This window comes from Thunnus albacares, chromosome 16, assembly GCF_914725855.1.
Source record: "Thunnus albacares chromosome 16, fThuAlb1.1, whole genome shotgun sequence".
Classification (NCBI taxonomy): Eukaryota; Metazoa; Chordata; class Actinopteri; order Scombriformes; family Scombridae; genus Thunnus; species Thunnus albacares.
In genome coordinates, this window is record NC_058121.1 from 25,478,129 (window position 1) to 25,492,623 (window position 14,495).

Sequence of the window (14,495 nt, forward strand, 5' to 3'; positions counted from 1 at the left end):
ATCAGTGTCCTTATGTTCAGTCACTGGTGAAGATGGAGATATTGTGAGAGAAAGACAACAAGAGTAAAATTAACTTCATCACTGTGATCATAATTATTGTAATGTTTCAGTATATTGTTCTAGCAAGACAGTTTGAGCTGAAAACATTATGATGTAAATACTCACTGGTAACAACAGACAGATAAACCTGAGAGTCTTGACCTTGTTGTTGTCCTGATTTGAACTGTCTGCAGGCGTAATGACCAACATCCTGAACTGTGACCTTCTTTATAACCAGAGAACAGATCACTGTAACACGCAGTCTGTCTGATTTAGCTTTGGCGTTTTCACCAATCTGCCCAAGTTCAATCAGCGCTACTGCTTCTTTTTTTCTTGAACCAAGAAAGAGCCAGGTAGTACTGTTACATTTATCCTGATCAGTCATCACATTTTCACAAGACAAAGTGACTTCATCTCCATCTCTGACAGTGATGTCGAGGGAAGTTTGTCCAGTTACTGCTGTTGAAAATTTGAGAGAGAAATGTGATAAATGAACTAAAATAAGAATATGACTGTAGTGTGAATGTTAAAAACAAACAGCATATTTGACTGTCTCAGTAAAATGGAAGTAATTCAATAAAGTACAATAAGGTAATAATGCAGATTTTTGTATCTTACCTGTAAACTGAAGCCCCAGTATCAGAAATAAAGACATTTTAATCCATCTGAGTTCAACCATCGTGCTTCTCTGTCTTTCTCTCTGTCTTCTTCTCTCGCTCTTAGCTCTCAAAATGTCCTCATTAGTGATTCATACAGAGAAATACACTGTCTACTTCCTATCATGAGTAAAGTGTCTCTTCCCCATTGTGGCTTCAGTCTATTTTTGTTACTTGTAAGTTATCAACCTCTTGTAGGTGGAGCATATTAGCTTCTCTTATCTTTAAATTTGAAGGTTTTTGCATTTTATGAGCAAACTGTCGCTCACATCTACAGTATCTTATATAATCTTATAAAATCTTTATGTGATCATATATTATAATCAGTCAAGGGTAAATACATAAAGGATTAGATATTGTAGGAGTTAAGGCTGAACTTCTCCACCCACCACCAAGACCACAATGCACTTCCTGTATTTCAAAGTTTATAACCATGACCTCATCATATAATGCTTTTAAAATTTAAAGACATTGTTTTCTCACATCCTGTGCACAGGACCAGTATTTGCATTCAAAGACAAATGATTTCCCTTTAATAATTAGCCAACAGCACCCCAATAGTGGTTAAGATACATACCACATAACTGCAATGTCGATAAGTAAACAGTAGTATAAAGGATGTTTTCAAACTGAATTAGGATTCTGTCGTGACAGGATTAATGTCGATGATTGACAGCACACATGAACAGACAGGTGAAGAGTCAAACTTTGACTCTTAATGCTCGACATGGTGCAACATGGTGATACTACAGCAGCTGGGAAAAAACAGATAAGATGATGTTTTAGTGGTCTGAGACCTGTTAGTTCCTCTTTGTATCTTTGAAGTAAATGTTCCTGAGAACTGAACAGGAAGTGTTTTGGTGAGAATGTGAGTACAACAGCAGCAGAGCTCTGGAGGTTTTAGCCTCTAATGATGACGTGATAAACACCTCAACCACACGAGGCTCACAGTGACAGACAGGCCAAACTTTATCAAGGCATCAGACAAAGAGACTACTTTCCTCTCTGAAAATCATCACTGAGACCCCAGCAGTATGTTTCTGATGATAACTGGTGTGCTTGCTGGTCTGTGCTTGTCCCAGAAGTGTGTATGTGAATCAGTCATCACTAATAACCTACTTAGTGGTTACTTATTTTGTCTCCAGTCTCCAGAGAGTAGTTCTCAAGGCAGAAGCCACTGAGCATGTGCAGGAACGCGGTTTTGTTGACTGAGCTTCACTAGCTTGTCATGCTACATATCATAACCACATTCTTACACATGCTCAGTGGCCTTACACACAAAACAACAGCAACAAGAAGAGTGTGTGATGTATGTGTGTGTATTTGTCTTTATCTTTCACTCTATAATAATACATCAAACACAAATGTTAATTTCTAAAATAGTCTGAAAGAAGCATGAAACATAAATGGAATTTCAACTGTAAAACTGTACAATAGATCTACAACCCTTTTAGATTTATTACATTTTCTACTCATTTAGATGTTTAATATTTGACTCTCAAGGGTGACACCATTTATTCAGTCCAAGTAAGGGATGTCACATGATCACATCTCTGCTCAGTTTGCCTTTTGACACTTTTGTACCACATCATGGTAAACTGAACAGAGACATACATTATAACACTCGTTAAACAACATTAGATACATGCTTAAAGATAAAAATAAACAATCAGAAGAAATATAATAGCAGTGAAAATTAAGATTTTAACTTTCACTCAACACTAGCACAACCATCACTGAGCTCAATAAAGTGCCTGATCGTGAGTTCATTAAGGATATCTTAATTTACTACATCCCTTTCTGGACAAAAAGTCCAGAACAACAGTCCAACAGTGAATCATTATTATACTGAAAAAACCTAAAATGCTTTTTTTTTGTCTTTCCCTTCATGTGTCAAGCACACTCAGTTCTGCTTAAATGTAATGATATGAACACTGTGGTCTGTTATTTGTTGGGTTTGTTGATGGTAGCATAGAGGTTGCTGGGATCAGTGGAGGCTGGATTTATACTGACTCTCTCTTCTAATCTTATTTTATTCTCTCTCAAAGAAGGAAATTAGGCTCAAAAGTCATCATGTCATATTTTGCAGAACAAATACGTACAAAATAGAGTATATACTGTTATAATGTCAGACATGTATGTTAAACATAATCAAAGTTCCAAAACATGAGGTGAACATATGCAGAAATATTTCCTGAAAGTCAAAAGTCAGCCTGTAATGAATGCTCCATTTGCAGAGTTACTTCTACTTTCCCATCAAAGTGACGTCACATCATTTGAAAAGCTGTATCTGAAAACTGATTTTATGGCATGTGAGTGGGGAGAATGAGAGGTAACACAAGTTACAGAAAACCTCTTTTCTTTTTTCTCAATTTTTCTCAACAGTTCCGAGTGGGGTTTTCTCAAAGCCATTTCATAAAGCTTATTAATTCATTCAGTAGGATACCCACGCTGGACAAATGTAGCTCTCATGTCATCAGCTCGTTTCTGTCTCCTCCTCATTGTGGCTTCAGTCTATTTTTCTCACTTGTAAGTTGTCAACTTTTTGTAGGTGGAGCATATTAGCTTCTCTTCTCTTTAAATTTGAATGTTTTTGCATTTTATGAGCAAGTTGGTGCTCACATCTGCAGTATCTCATGTAATCCTATAAATCTATAAAATATCTTATATTATAGGAAGACAAGAGTAAATACATAAAGGATTAGATATTGTAGAAGTTGAGGGTGAATGTCTCCACCTACTCACAAGCAAAACCACAGCGCACTTCCTTACCACCACTGTACTTCAAAGTTTGTATTTATAATCATGACCTCACCATGTGATGCTTTTAAAATGTGACAACATTGTTTTCTCACATCCTGTGTGCAGTAGCAGTATTTGCATTTTAAGGCAAATGATTTCCCTTTAACAGAAGACATTTTCTGTCATTTTTCTCCCAAATATTGGTTAATATGTCCACCTCTCTACTCTTTTGACACCCAAATAAATGTTTGAAATAAATAAATCTTACAAACTTACATTTTCTGGATCCCAGGTTGAGTCGAATTTGTAGGAGGAGCAATAATTTAACAAACTTTATCATAGTTAACTTTCTGTCTTTCCTGCAGGAACCAGCCCAAAATTGAGGCTCACAGGAACAGACAAGCCACACTTTATCAAGGTACAAGATAAAGAGACGCTCATTTCAGTTGTGTTGAAAACAACTCAATCACTCCAAGATAATAAACAAGCTGTATTTAGGTACACAAAGTACACTGCTCTAAGGCACGGCAAACCCAATAACAGTTAAATGTTCCTTACAGAGTAACTACAGCCATAATAAAAATCCTGCTTGAGCTGCCATCTAGTGGTTGCTCCTGTAGAAACTCTGTTTCTTTGCAGTACAGCACTTTACATGGTACTATTGTTCAAATATATATCATAGTTGGTGAAAAAGAGTCTTTGATAGTCTAGTGATTCACTCTCTGGTGCAGCAGGGAGATATGTAATTCAGTTTATGGACTGTTTGTTATTTATGAGAGGGAGGGGGTGATGCAAAATGGGGGAGGCACGTGGAATAATTTTTTAAGCACTGGGGAGGGACTTAAGGGGGGGATATACAACTTTAAATGTTGCATTTGTATTTATTTTAAATACATTTTTTACATAAATACATATGTGTTTTACCGCTGCATGGTGACAGGACTCAAAATATTTCTGAGTAAATAAACCATTTAAACCTGCCTATTCAGTTTGTGTTGGAATGTGAAGGGTTAAACAATTTTTACAGAGGGCTGAGTAATTCAAATGAAAGTAAAATTGACCAATCATAACCATATCTTCCCTCCAAATGGGCGGGCTTTGTTGTTGCTACTTAATGACAAGTTACCATTACCATGCTGGTACATCTGTGGTTTGCCGAGCAGGCAGAGTCTGCACACCATCTGACAGTTATCGTAGCCGGCAAATATGCCAGATCCGCCGCCAGTGGTAGGAGCGGCGTTTATTTACCACAACTACATGGATCATAAAAACACAAACAAGTCAAGGAAGACTGATAAAAAAAGAGAACTGATGAATGTCATTCAGGCCAACATAAATTCATAATGTGAACCCCCCTCTCTCTGATAAATAACAAACAGTCCCTTAGTTTTCAGTTCAGTAAATTTATCAACACTTATATCAGTAACAGCAATGATCAGCGGTGCAACAGTCTCCATGAAAGTCCAAAGTTAACAAAGTTTAAAACTACAGAAACATGAAATAATCAGTGAGTGAAGTGATAAAACTGCATCACTACAAAGATAAAAAATACTAACAACTCGCTGCTAGCAAACATCTGCCTCTACTTAAAGCTCAAACAATCAATGAAAAACTGAACATCAGACTACAACAAGAAAACAGCTACAAAGCACAAATATATTGTAACAACATGGAGAATGCACAAGCTGGATTTATTAGAGGCAGAGCTGATGTTTCATGTTCATCATCAAAATGTGACTTCAAGTGTGACCAGAAATGATAAAACATTTGAACCTTTAAACTCACAAAGGTCAAAGTAGTCATGTTTTTATATTTTACTCCAACCAACAAATTACATCAAGGCCACAAACTTTTGCATCACTACATTTTTTTACTACTGTAGAGTATTTGTATTTATATTCTTGAAAAGTATTGTTGGTGAAATATTTAAATGTTTGTTTGTTTTGAACTAATGGGAACATGTAGAGATCGATCAGAAGAGGCCCGAGAACGGAGCCTTGAGGAACACCACGTCATTTTTGTGTCTGATCAGATTTGTAGTTACCAGCTGACAGAACATATTCTCTATCTTACAAAAGGGATTTATATTCATGTCTGTGCAAGAAAGTTTATTCAGGAAAAGGTACAAGAAACATAAAATTACTACAATAGCAATGTACAGTATGAAGCGAGGCAGTTTAAAGGATAGATTCACATTTTTTCAAGTCTGTCTTTAAACAATAGTCAGGTGCTCATATATACATTGAAACAGGTTTTGCTCGCTGTAATCAAAGATCCCTTTCTAACATGCTTCCAGTGTCAGAGATGGGAACAAAATCCTCATTCTGTACAAAAATATATTCTAAAGTTAATCTAAAGTTAATATGAGGCTTCAGCAGTTTCAGTTCATCAAATCAAGTGTGAATCTCTCAGTTACAGCCTTTTTATTTCCATCTTTGTGTTATTATCTGTCCACTGCAGCTCAGCAAGGAAACACAGGGAAATACTGCCCAGTTGTATAATATCAGTTATAATAAAGAGAAGACAGTTACTGACTCTATTAGAGCTCCCAGCTCAGTTAAGTCTATTCTAGACAATTTAAAACATGTCTCATTCTCAGCAAACATGTTTTAAACAATCCAAAATGAAAGTTACTTAAAAAATGTGTTTTTCTGTATAAATGATGATAAAACTGAGACAAAGCTAACACACAAAAAGCAATCAGTAACAATTAAAAATATGGTCAAATTTTTTTAAATGGATGAAAAGTTTGACAAAAACAAAATGATCTTTTTTTATTGAAACTAATCATACAAAATCTGATGAAATGTTATGTTACTGCAGTGGACCCTGGTGAGTTGATGTTGGTGTGAAAGTTGTTGAGCAGTGGAGTCTCACAGAAGCAGAAGGTCCTTCAATGTTTTATAGAACACTGCACCTTCATCTCCATCTTCATCATTATGCACCTGTGAAAAACAACACAATACACCTGAGATTCTGAGATAAAATAGAACTAATAAACAACCTTTGTCTCAGTGTAATACAGTCAGCACTGCTTATTCTTCTCTTTACAGTTTAGTTCTGTTCAGAGGACACAGCTCATGAGGGGTCCATAGCACAACAGAATACAAAGAAGAGGAAGATGGAAAAAAATGAATAAATATTTAAACAATATCTAAACAAAAAAATAAACAAAAAACAAAAGGCATTCTACAATTATCAGACATTTACATTCAGGCTGGAACGCCAATGTTCCCACATTCAACCTGACAGAGCTCAGCTCAGGGTTGGTTAGAGCTTAACGGTGTGGATGAATACTATTTTCTGATTGGCTGGCAGATGTGCATTAAAACTGTTTAATGTTGCGCTGCGCTGCGTCGCTCGTGGCCAGTTGGGACATTCCAATAGAAAACAAAACAATAAAACTGATTTTTTGCTGACGGTTACTCGAGTCACATTCAATTAGGACATGGTTGGGCTATAGGCCTGTAATTCTCTAAGCTGTTTCGTTTACCTGCTTTATCTTTAATGAAAGGTACTAGTATACCAGATAAAATAGAGTCAGGTAGAATACCATGGACTAATAACCCAGTAAAACAAATAGCAAGCAGAGGGTAGAGTTTTTGACTAGCAAGTTTAGCAGTTATATTATCCATACGGGACGGCTTATCTCTGAAGGCCTAAACGCACTGGAAACAATAATGAACGCGCGTCAGATGAGGCGCGTCAATTGATGCTCCTATGGCGCACTGCAAGCATCAGATTTGGAATTCCAACACCACAGAACCAACACAAATTCGTCATTTTGTCCTTGTATCAACCACTAGTTGGATGTAATGAGTGAATGAAAAGGAGAAATGCAGAAGAGGAAAATGAAACTGAAACTAAGAGCGTCTGTGTCCACAGTAAATCATTTGTTGACTGTTTAATGGTTATTTATTTGTGCGTTAAAATGTGACTGGCGTGAAATAATCAGAATATAACGTTTTACTTCTCTCATTCAGAGGTTTTGTTCTCACTACCGCTCGCCCTCCTTGCTCACTGTCTCTCTCTCTCTCGCTTGCTCGCCCGTGCTCAGCTGGCTTGCACTATTTCTCTCTTTTTCGGCTGCAGAGAAAACAGTTTTGGTCGCTGGGTCCTCATTTGACGCTCCAAAAATTGAAACAAGGTCAGAGTAGGCGCATCAAGGCAGTTTGACGCGCGTCATGACGCTTCTAGTGCATTTAGGCCTTAAGTTTCATGACAGCATCTTGGACTTCTTGTGGGGTAACAGTCACATCGTAATTTTTATATATGTTGTCTACTCTAATCAAATTGCTTTTAACACAGTTGAACAGATCATAGTAATGTTTCTGCCACAACTGAGAAATGATCTCTGAGCCATTTACTCTGACAATATTCAATGGTAGTGATGTTTTACAGTTATTCATGATTCTGAAGTTGTTTTGCAACTTTCTCAAGGTGCAAATTTGCACATTTCTCATATTCAAATATAGGTGCATATTTATTTCTACCTGACTCTACCCATGCTTTAACAGCCCTTTTAGCCTCAGCATGAAACTCTTTTACATAGTCATTTCAACCAGGCTTAGCATTGTACACATTAGACTTATGTTTATAAAAAGGCCTGCTGGAGATGAGGAGAGACTCCACAATAGAATCATACATAGAATATAACTCGTTACTATTGTTGTGGATTCTTGCAATTCATATCACAACACACAGTCGCATCTTTTGGTAGTTCAATACATCCCAGCAAGGCATCCAAAAAATGTTTTCTTTAAGATCCTCCTGTGTTAAGTTAGACTAGTCTAATTTCCCTGCACTTACATTGTTACCAACAGACAATAACAGGTATGTTGCCTAAATTTAACAACATAGAAAAGGGTGGTCGGTAGTGGCCAGCTCATAATTTATCTCCATGGCATCTAGAGAGTCATGTGCATCAGTGCATATGCAGTGATCAAGCCATGAAGCAGTGTGCCAAGCTTCACTGATATATACGTATAGCTATTATCAGGCATAAGAACCTTGCTAGGGAGGATCAAACCACCATCATAGCAAAACTGCATTAAGTGATTAGCAATTGAGGAATTAACATCAGAGACATCAGCATTCATATCTCCTGTTTAGCTAAGAATGTCTCTTGAACACACAGTATATCACAGATTTCCAAGAGCAACCACACAATGTGATTTTTTCTGCTTCGCTGTGGCCAACAAGCAGCCCTCGATCATGATACAACACTGAATATCATTTTGTCAGTTCAGTTTTAAAACTCACAGCATTGTCACTGATCTGTGTTTTGTTCCCTGAAAAGACAAAAAAAAATCAAGTTTAGCTTTATCAGTAAAAATCCAGGATCATCAAAACTTCTTGTTTATAAAAGTTCTGTGAATGTTCTCACCATACCTTCATCTTCATCTTCATCATTATGCACCTGTGAAAAACAACACAACACACCTGAGATTCTGAGATAAAATAGAACAAAGAAACAACCTTTGTTTCAAACTAATACAGTCAACACTGTTTATTTTTATTCTCTTTACAGAATCACAGTAAATAGTGAACTACCACAAACATAAACATTTGAATATTCAGTTTTAAAACTCACAGCATTGTCATCCATCTGTGTTTTGTTCCCTGAAAACACAAAAACAGAGTTCAGCTTAATTGGTAAAAATCTGGGTTCATCAAAACTTCTTGTTAGTTCTGTGAATGTTCTCACCTTTAGTTCTGGTCCATATGTTGACTGACACAACAGTTATTGAGAGAGCTGCTAAACCCACAGACACGATGATGAACCTCAACCGAACTTGAAAGTCTAAAACATTAGAAACATTTGTCACTGTTCAAACTCCTGTAATTAAAAGATGAGAGAAATACAGTATATACAGCACTTGTGCTTTTTACAACATGAAAAATGTTATATTTATCATTGCTTCATTACAATATTAGTACAATATAGTTCAATATTTGAACTAAACTGTGAACTCTGGTGCTAAGTGTATGTTTCCGGAGATAGGAAGCACCAAAAATACAAATCTTCTTATGACATTTAAAAATATTTCTCTTCTATCTTTTTTGTACTTTAAATGATGTCAAAGGCTGAGAGACAGAAAGAGAGAGAACAGGGTTTGAGACTCAGACATGTGTGTGTAATATATAATAATACAATAATAATTATTGTAATGTTTCAGTATATTGTTCTAACAAGACAGTTTGAGCTGAAAACATTATGATGTAAATACTCACTGGTAACAACAGACAGATAAACCTGAGAGTCTTGATATTGTTGTTGTCCTGATTTGAACTGTCTGCAGCTGTAACGACCAACATCCTCAACTGTGACCTTCTTTATAACCAGAGAACAGTCCGCTGTAACACTCAGTCTGTCTGATTTAGCTTTGTCATTTTTACCAATCTGCCCAAGTTTAATCAGCTCTACTGCTGCTGTGTTTCTTGAACCAACAAAGATCCAGGAAGTACTGTCACATTTATCCTGATCAGTCATCACATTTTCACAAGACAAAGTGACTTCATCTCCATCTCTGACAGTGATGTCGAGGGAAGTTTGTCCAGTTACTGCTGTTGAGAATTTGAGAGAGAAATGTGATAAATGAACTGAAATAAGAATATGACTGTAGTGTGAATGTTAAAAACAAACAGCATATTTGACTGTCTCAGTAAAATGAAAGTAATTCAATAAAGTATCGTTGGTAATAATGCAGATTTTTGTATCTTACCTGTAAACTGAAGCCCCAGTATCAGAAATAAAGACATTTTAATCCATCTGAGTTCAACCATCGTGCTTCTCTGTCTTTCTCTCTGTCTTCTTCACTCGCTCTTAGCTCTCAAAATGTCCTCATTAGTGCTTCATACAGAGAAATACACTGTCTACTTCCTATCATGAGTGAAATGTCTCCTCCTCATTGTGGCTTCAGTCTGTTTTTCTCGCTTGCAAGTTATCAACTTTTTGTAGGCGGAGCATATTAGCTTCTCTTCTCTTTAAATTTGAATGTTTTTGCATTTTGTAGCAAGCTGGTGCTCACATCTGCAGTATCTTATATAATCTTAGAAATCTATAAAATATCTTATATTATAATAAATATAAGATATATATCTTATATTATAATAAATACATAAATGATTACATATTGTAGGAGTTAAGGGTGAATGTCTCCACCTACTCACCACCAAGACCACTTCCTTTCCACTGCTGTATTTCAAAGCTTGTATTTATAATCATGACCTCAACATGTGATGCTTTTAAAATGTGAAAACATTGTTCTCTCATGCCTTGTGTGCAGTAGCAGTATTTGCATTTTAAGGCAAATGATTTCACTTTAACAAAAGACTTTTTTTTGTCATTTTTCTCCCCAGTGTTGGTTGATATTGGTAATGTTCACGTGTCTACTCTTTTGACACAAAAATATATGTTAGCAATGAATAAATCTTTAAAAACTTACATTTTCTGGATCCCAGGTTGAATCGAGTTAGTGGGACGAGCAATAATTAAAGAGGACCTATTATGCTTATTTCAGCTCTAAATCTTTATTGTTGGACTCAACTGGAGTAGCTCTGCATGATTCACAGTTCAAAAAACTCATTACTTATCTCATACTGGGCCTTTATGCAGCCCCTCCATGTACACAGTTTCTCTTTACGCTCCCTTTTAGCTCCTGTCTCTTTAAGGCCCCCCTCCCCATGAGCCCACTCTGTTCTGATTGGCCAGCTTTAAGTATCAGAGTTGTGTAACTTTACCATCAATGTAAACCAGACATTTCCTGTTTTACTGCTTCAAATTAAAAGCTTTTAAATGACTAAATAACAGGAGACTTTTATTGTGAATAATTTACAGGAAGTGAAACATGTTCCTCACTGAATTAGTGGAGCTTCATTAGTGGTGCTAAACACCAACATATGGAGATATTTGGAGCTATTTGTTCAGCGGATCAGTTAGACATAACCCAGGGAAGAATAGTAAAAGCAGAAACAGTCACAATGAGATGTTTTATGAAGATCTGCAGACAACCAGCACACCTCCAACAAGTAAACTACTTATTTTACTTTGCTGTGCTGTGTAATGGACTCATGGCTTGGCTAACTACTCCTGGAGCAGAACAGCGAATTTGCATGCTGTGGATGTAGCAGATGTCCATATAAAGAACTCCGTCATGAAACTGCCGTCAGCTCGGGCTGAAAGTAGAAAAAACCTTGGAAACTTAGTGTTCAGAGCAGTCTGAAGTCACTGCTATTTGTGCACAGGGATTACTGCTACATACGCTTACCTCGTTGTTTGACATGTCGGCCACTTTTAACATGAACATCCGATATTGTGACATTATATATATGTCTGAAAATAAGGATAACATAATATGTTCCCTCTAAACAGACATTGTCACAGTTAGCTTTCTGACTTTGCTGCAAGAACCAGCCCAAAATTTAGGCTTGCAAGAACAGACAGGCCACACTTCATCAAGGTAAAAGACAAAGAGACACTCATTTCAGTTGTGTTGAAAACAACTCAATCACTGAAAGATAATGAACAAGCTGTATTTAGCTACACAGAGTGCACTGCTCTAAGACATGGTTAACCCAATGACAGTTAAAAGTTCCTTACAGAATAACTACAGCCAGGATAAAAATCCTGCTTGAGCTGCCATCTAGTGGTTGCTCCTGTAGAAATTCTGTCCCTTTGCAGTACAGCACTTTACATGATACTATTGTGCATTTATATGTCATAATAGGTGAAAAGAGTCTTTCATACTCTAGTGATTGACTCTCTGATGGAGCTGGGAGATATGTAATTCAGTTTAGTTTTCAGTTTAGTAAGTTTATCGACACTTATATCAGCAGTAGCAATGATCAGCAGTGCAGCAGTTTTCCATGAAAGTCCTAAATTAACAAGTTTTAAAACATATGGAATAATCAGCAAGTATTATAACTGCATCACTACTATTCTTCAGAATAAGATAAAAAAAATGCTGACAGCTCACTACTATCAAACATCTGCCTCCCCTTATAACTCAAACAATCAATGACAAACTGAATGTCAGACTACAACAACTACAAGGCACAAATATATTGTAACAACATGGAGAACGCACAAGCTGGATTTATTAGAGGCAGAGCTGATGTTTCATGTTCATCATCAAAATGTGACTTCAGGTGTGACCAGAAATGATAAAACATTTGAACCTTTAAACTCACAAAGGTCAAAGTAGTCATGTTTTTATATTTTACTCCAACCAACAAATTACATCAAGTCTACAAACTTTTGCATCACCACATTTTTTTACTACTGTAGAGTATTTGTATTTATATTCTTGAAAAGTATTGTTGGTAAAATATTTAAATGTTTGTTTGTTTTGAACCAATGGGAACATGTGGAGATCGATCAGAAGAGGCCCGAGAACGGAACCTTGAGGAACACCACGTCATTTTTGTGTGTGCTCAGATTTGTAGTTACCAGATGACTGAACGTATTCTCTATCTTACAAAAGGGATTTATATTTATGTCTGTGCAAGAAAGCTTATTTAGGAAAAGGTACCATAAACATAAAATTAATACAACAGCAATGTACAGTATGAAGGGAGGCAGCTTAAAGGATAGGTTCACATTTTTTCAGGGCTGTCTTTAAACAACAGTCAGGTGCTCACATACATTGGAACAGGTTTTGTTAGCCTCTAACATGCTTCCAGTGTCAGAGATGGGAACAAACTCCTCATTCTGTTAAAAATGTATTCTTAAATTAATCCGAAGTTAATATGAGGCTTCAGTAGTCTCAGTTTTTCAAATCAAGTGGGAATCTCCCAAAGTTTCCGTCTTTGTGTTATCATCCGTTATCTGCAGCTCAGCAAGGAAACATAGAGAAATACTGGCCAGTAGTATAATATCAGTTATAATAAAGAGAAGACAGTTACTGACTCTATTAGAGCTCCCAGCTCATTTAAGTCTATTCTACACAATTAAAAAGATGTCAAATTTTTTCAAACTCAAATTCACTTTATTGGTGTGCATTTCACAACAACAATATCGCCAAAGCATCAAGAGTCAAGGAAACAAAATAGCATTAACATAACATTAACATATATTAATTACATATAGTATATCTATATATCTATGTATTGATATATAGATATATGTCACACAATCCAAAATGAAAATGACTTTTTCTGTACAACTAATGACAGAACAAAGAACTCCTGCACACTGTCTTCTGTGCTTGTAATTAGAGGGGATTTATTGGGAAAAATGTTTCTGTACACAGACCTTCATCAGGTTATATCACAAGACAAAAGGAGAGACCATCTTAAAAAGGTTGGTTGACCCACGTGGACCAATCAGGTCACACAACAGAATGACATCACTCATTTAATCAGTCATCATACAAAATCACATCATGGCTCTCTATGCCGACAGTATAAATAGACAAAGAAATACAAAATGCACATTATACATAGCTTAAAATGCACACAGTCACGACAACAAAAAGCTACCATTCAAAAGATAAACATACACAGTATTTTCAATTTCTAATTCAAATCTGGTTGGAGCTTGAAAAAACTGTCACCTAGAATCTGTCCCTGGACAAGAAAGGTGAAGAGACAAAAAAAAAAAATATTATATACATATATATATATATATATATATATATATATATATATATATATATATATATATATATATATATATATATATATACAAGTAATGACAGAACAAAGAACTCCTGCAGACTTTCTTCTGTGCTTGCAATTAGAGGGGATTTAATGGGAACGTTTCTTTACACAGACCTTCAAAAATCCCCTGTCATAACATCACATTAGGAAGTAGCTCATCATTCAAACCCTTGGGTGACAAGGTCTGTACAGTAAAGATCCAAAAAGCTTCACGTTCTTTTAACAAGTCATGATCACCCCTCTACACAGTAGGCTGACTTTTTCAATGCCACAAAAACATTAAGTTGAAATGTCATGTTTTGCATCATTGAAATGTACAGCTACATGATAATCTTTGTCATTCCTACATATAGCACTTTTATGTTCACTTATACCTTGTTTCAGCTTTCTGGTGGT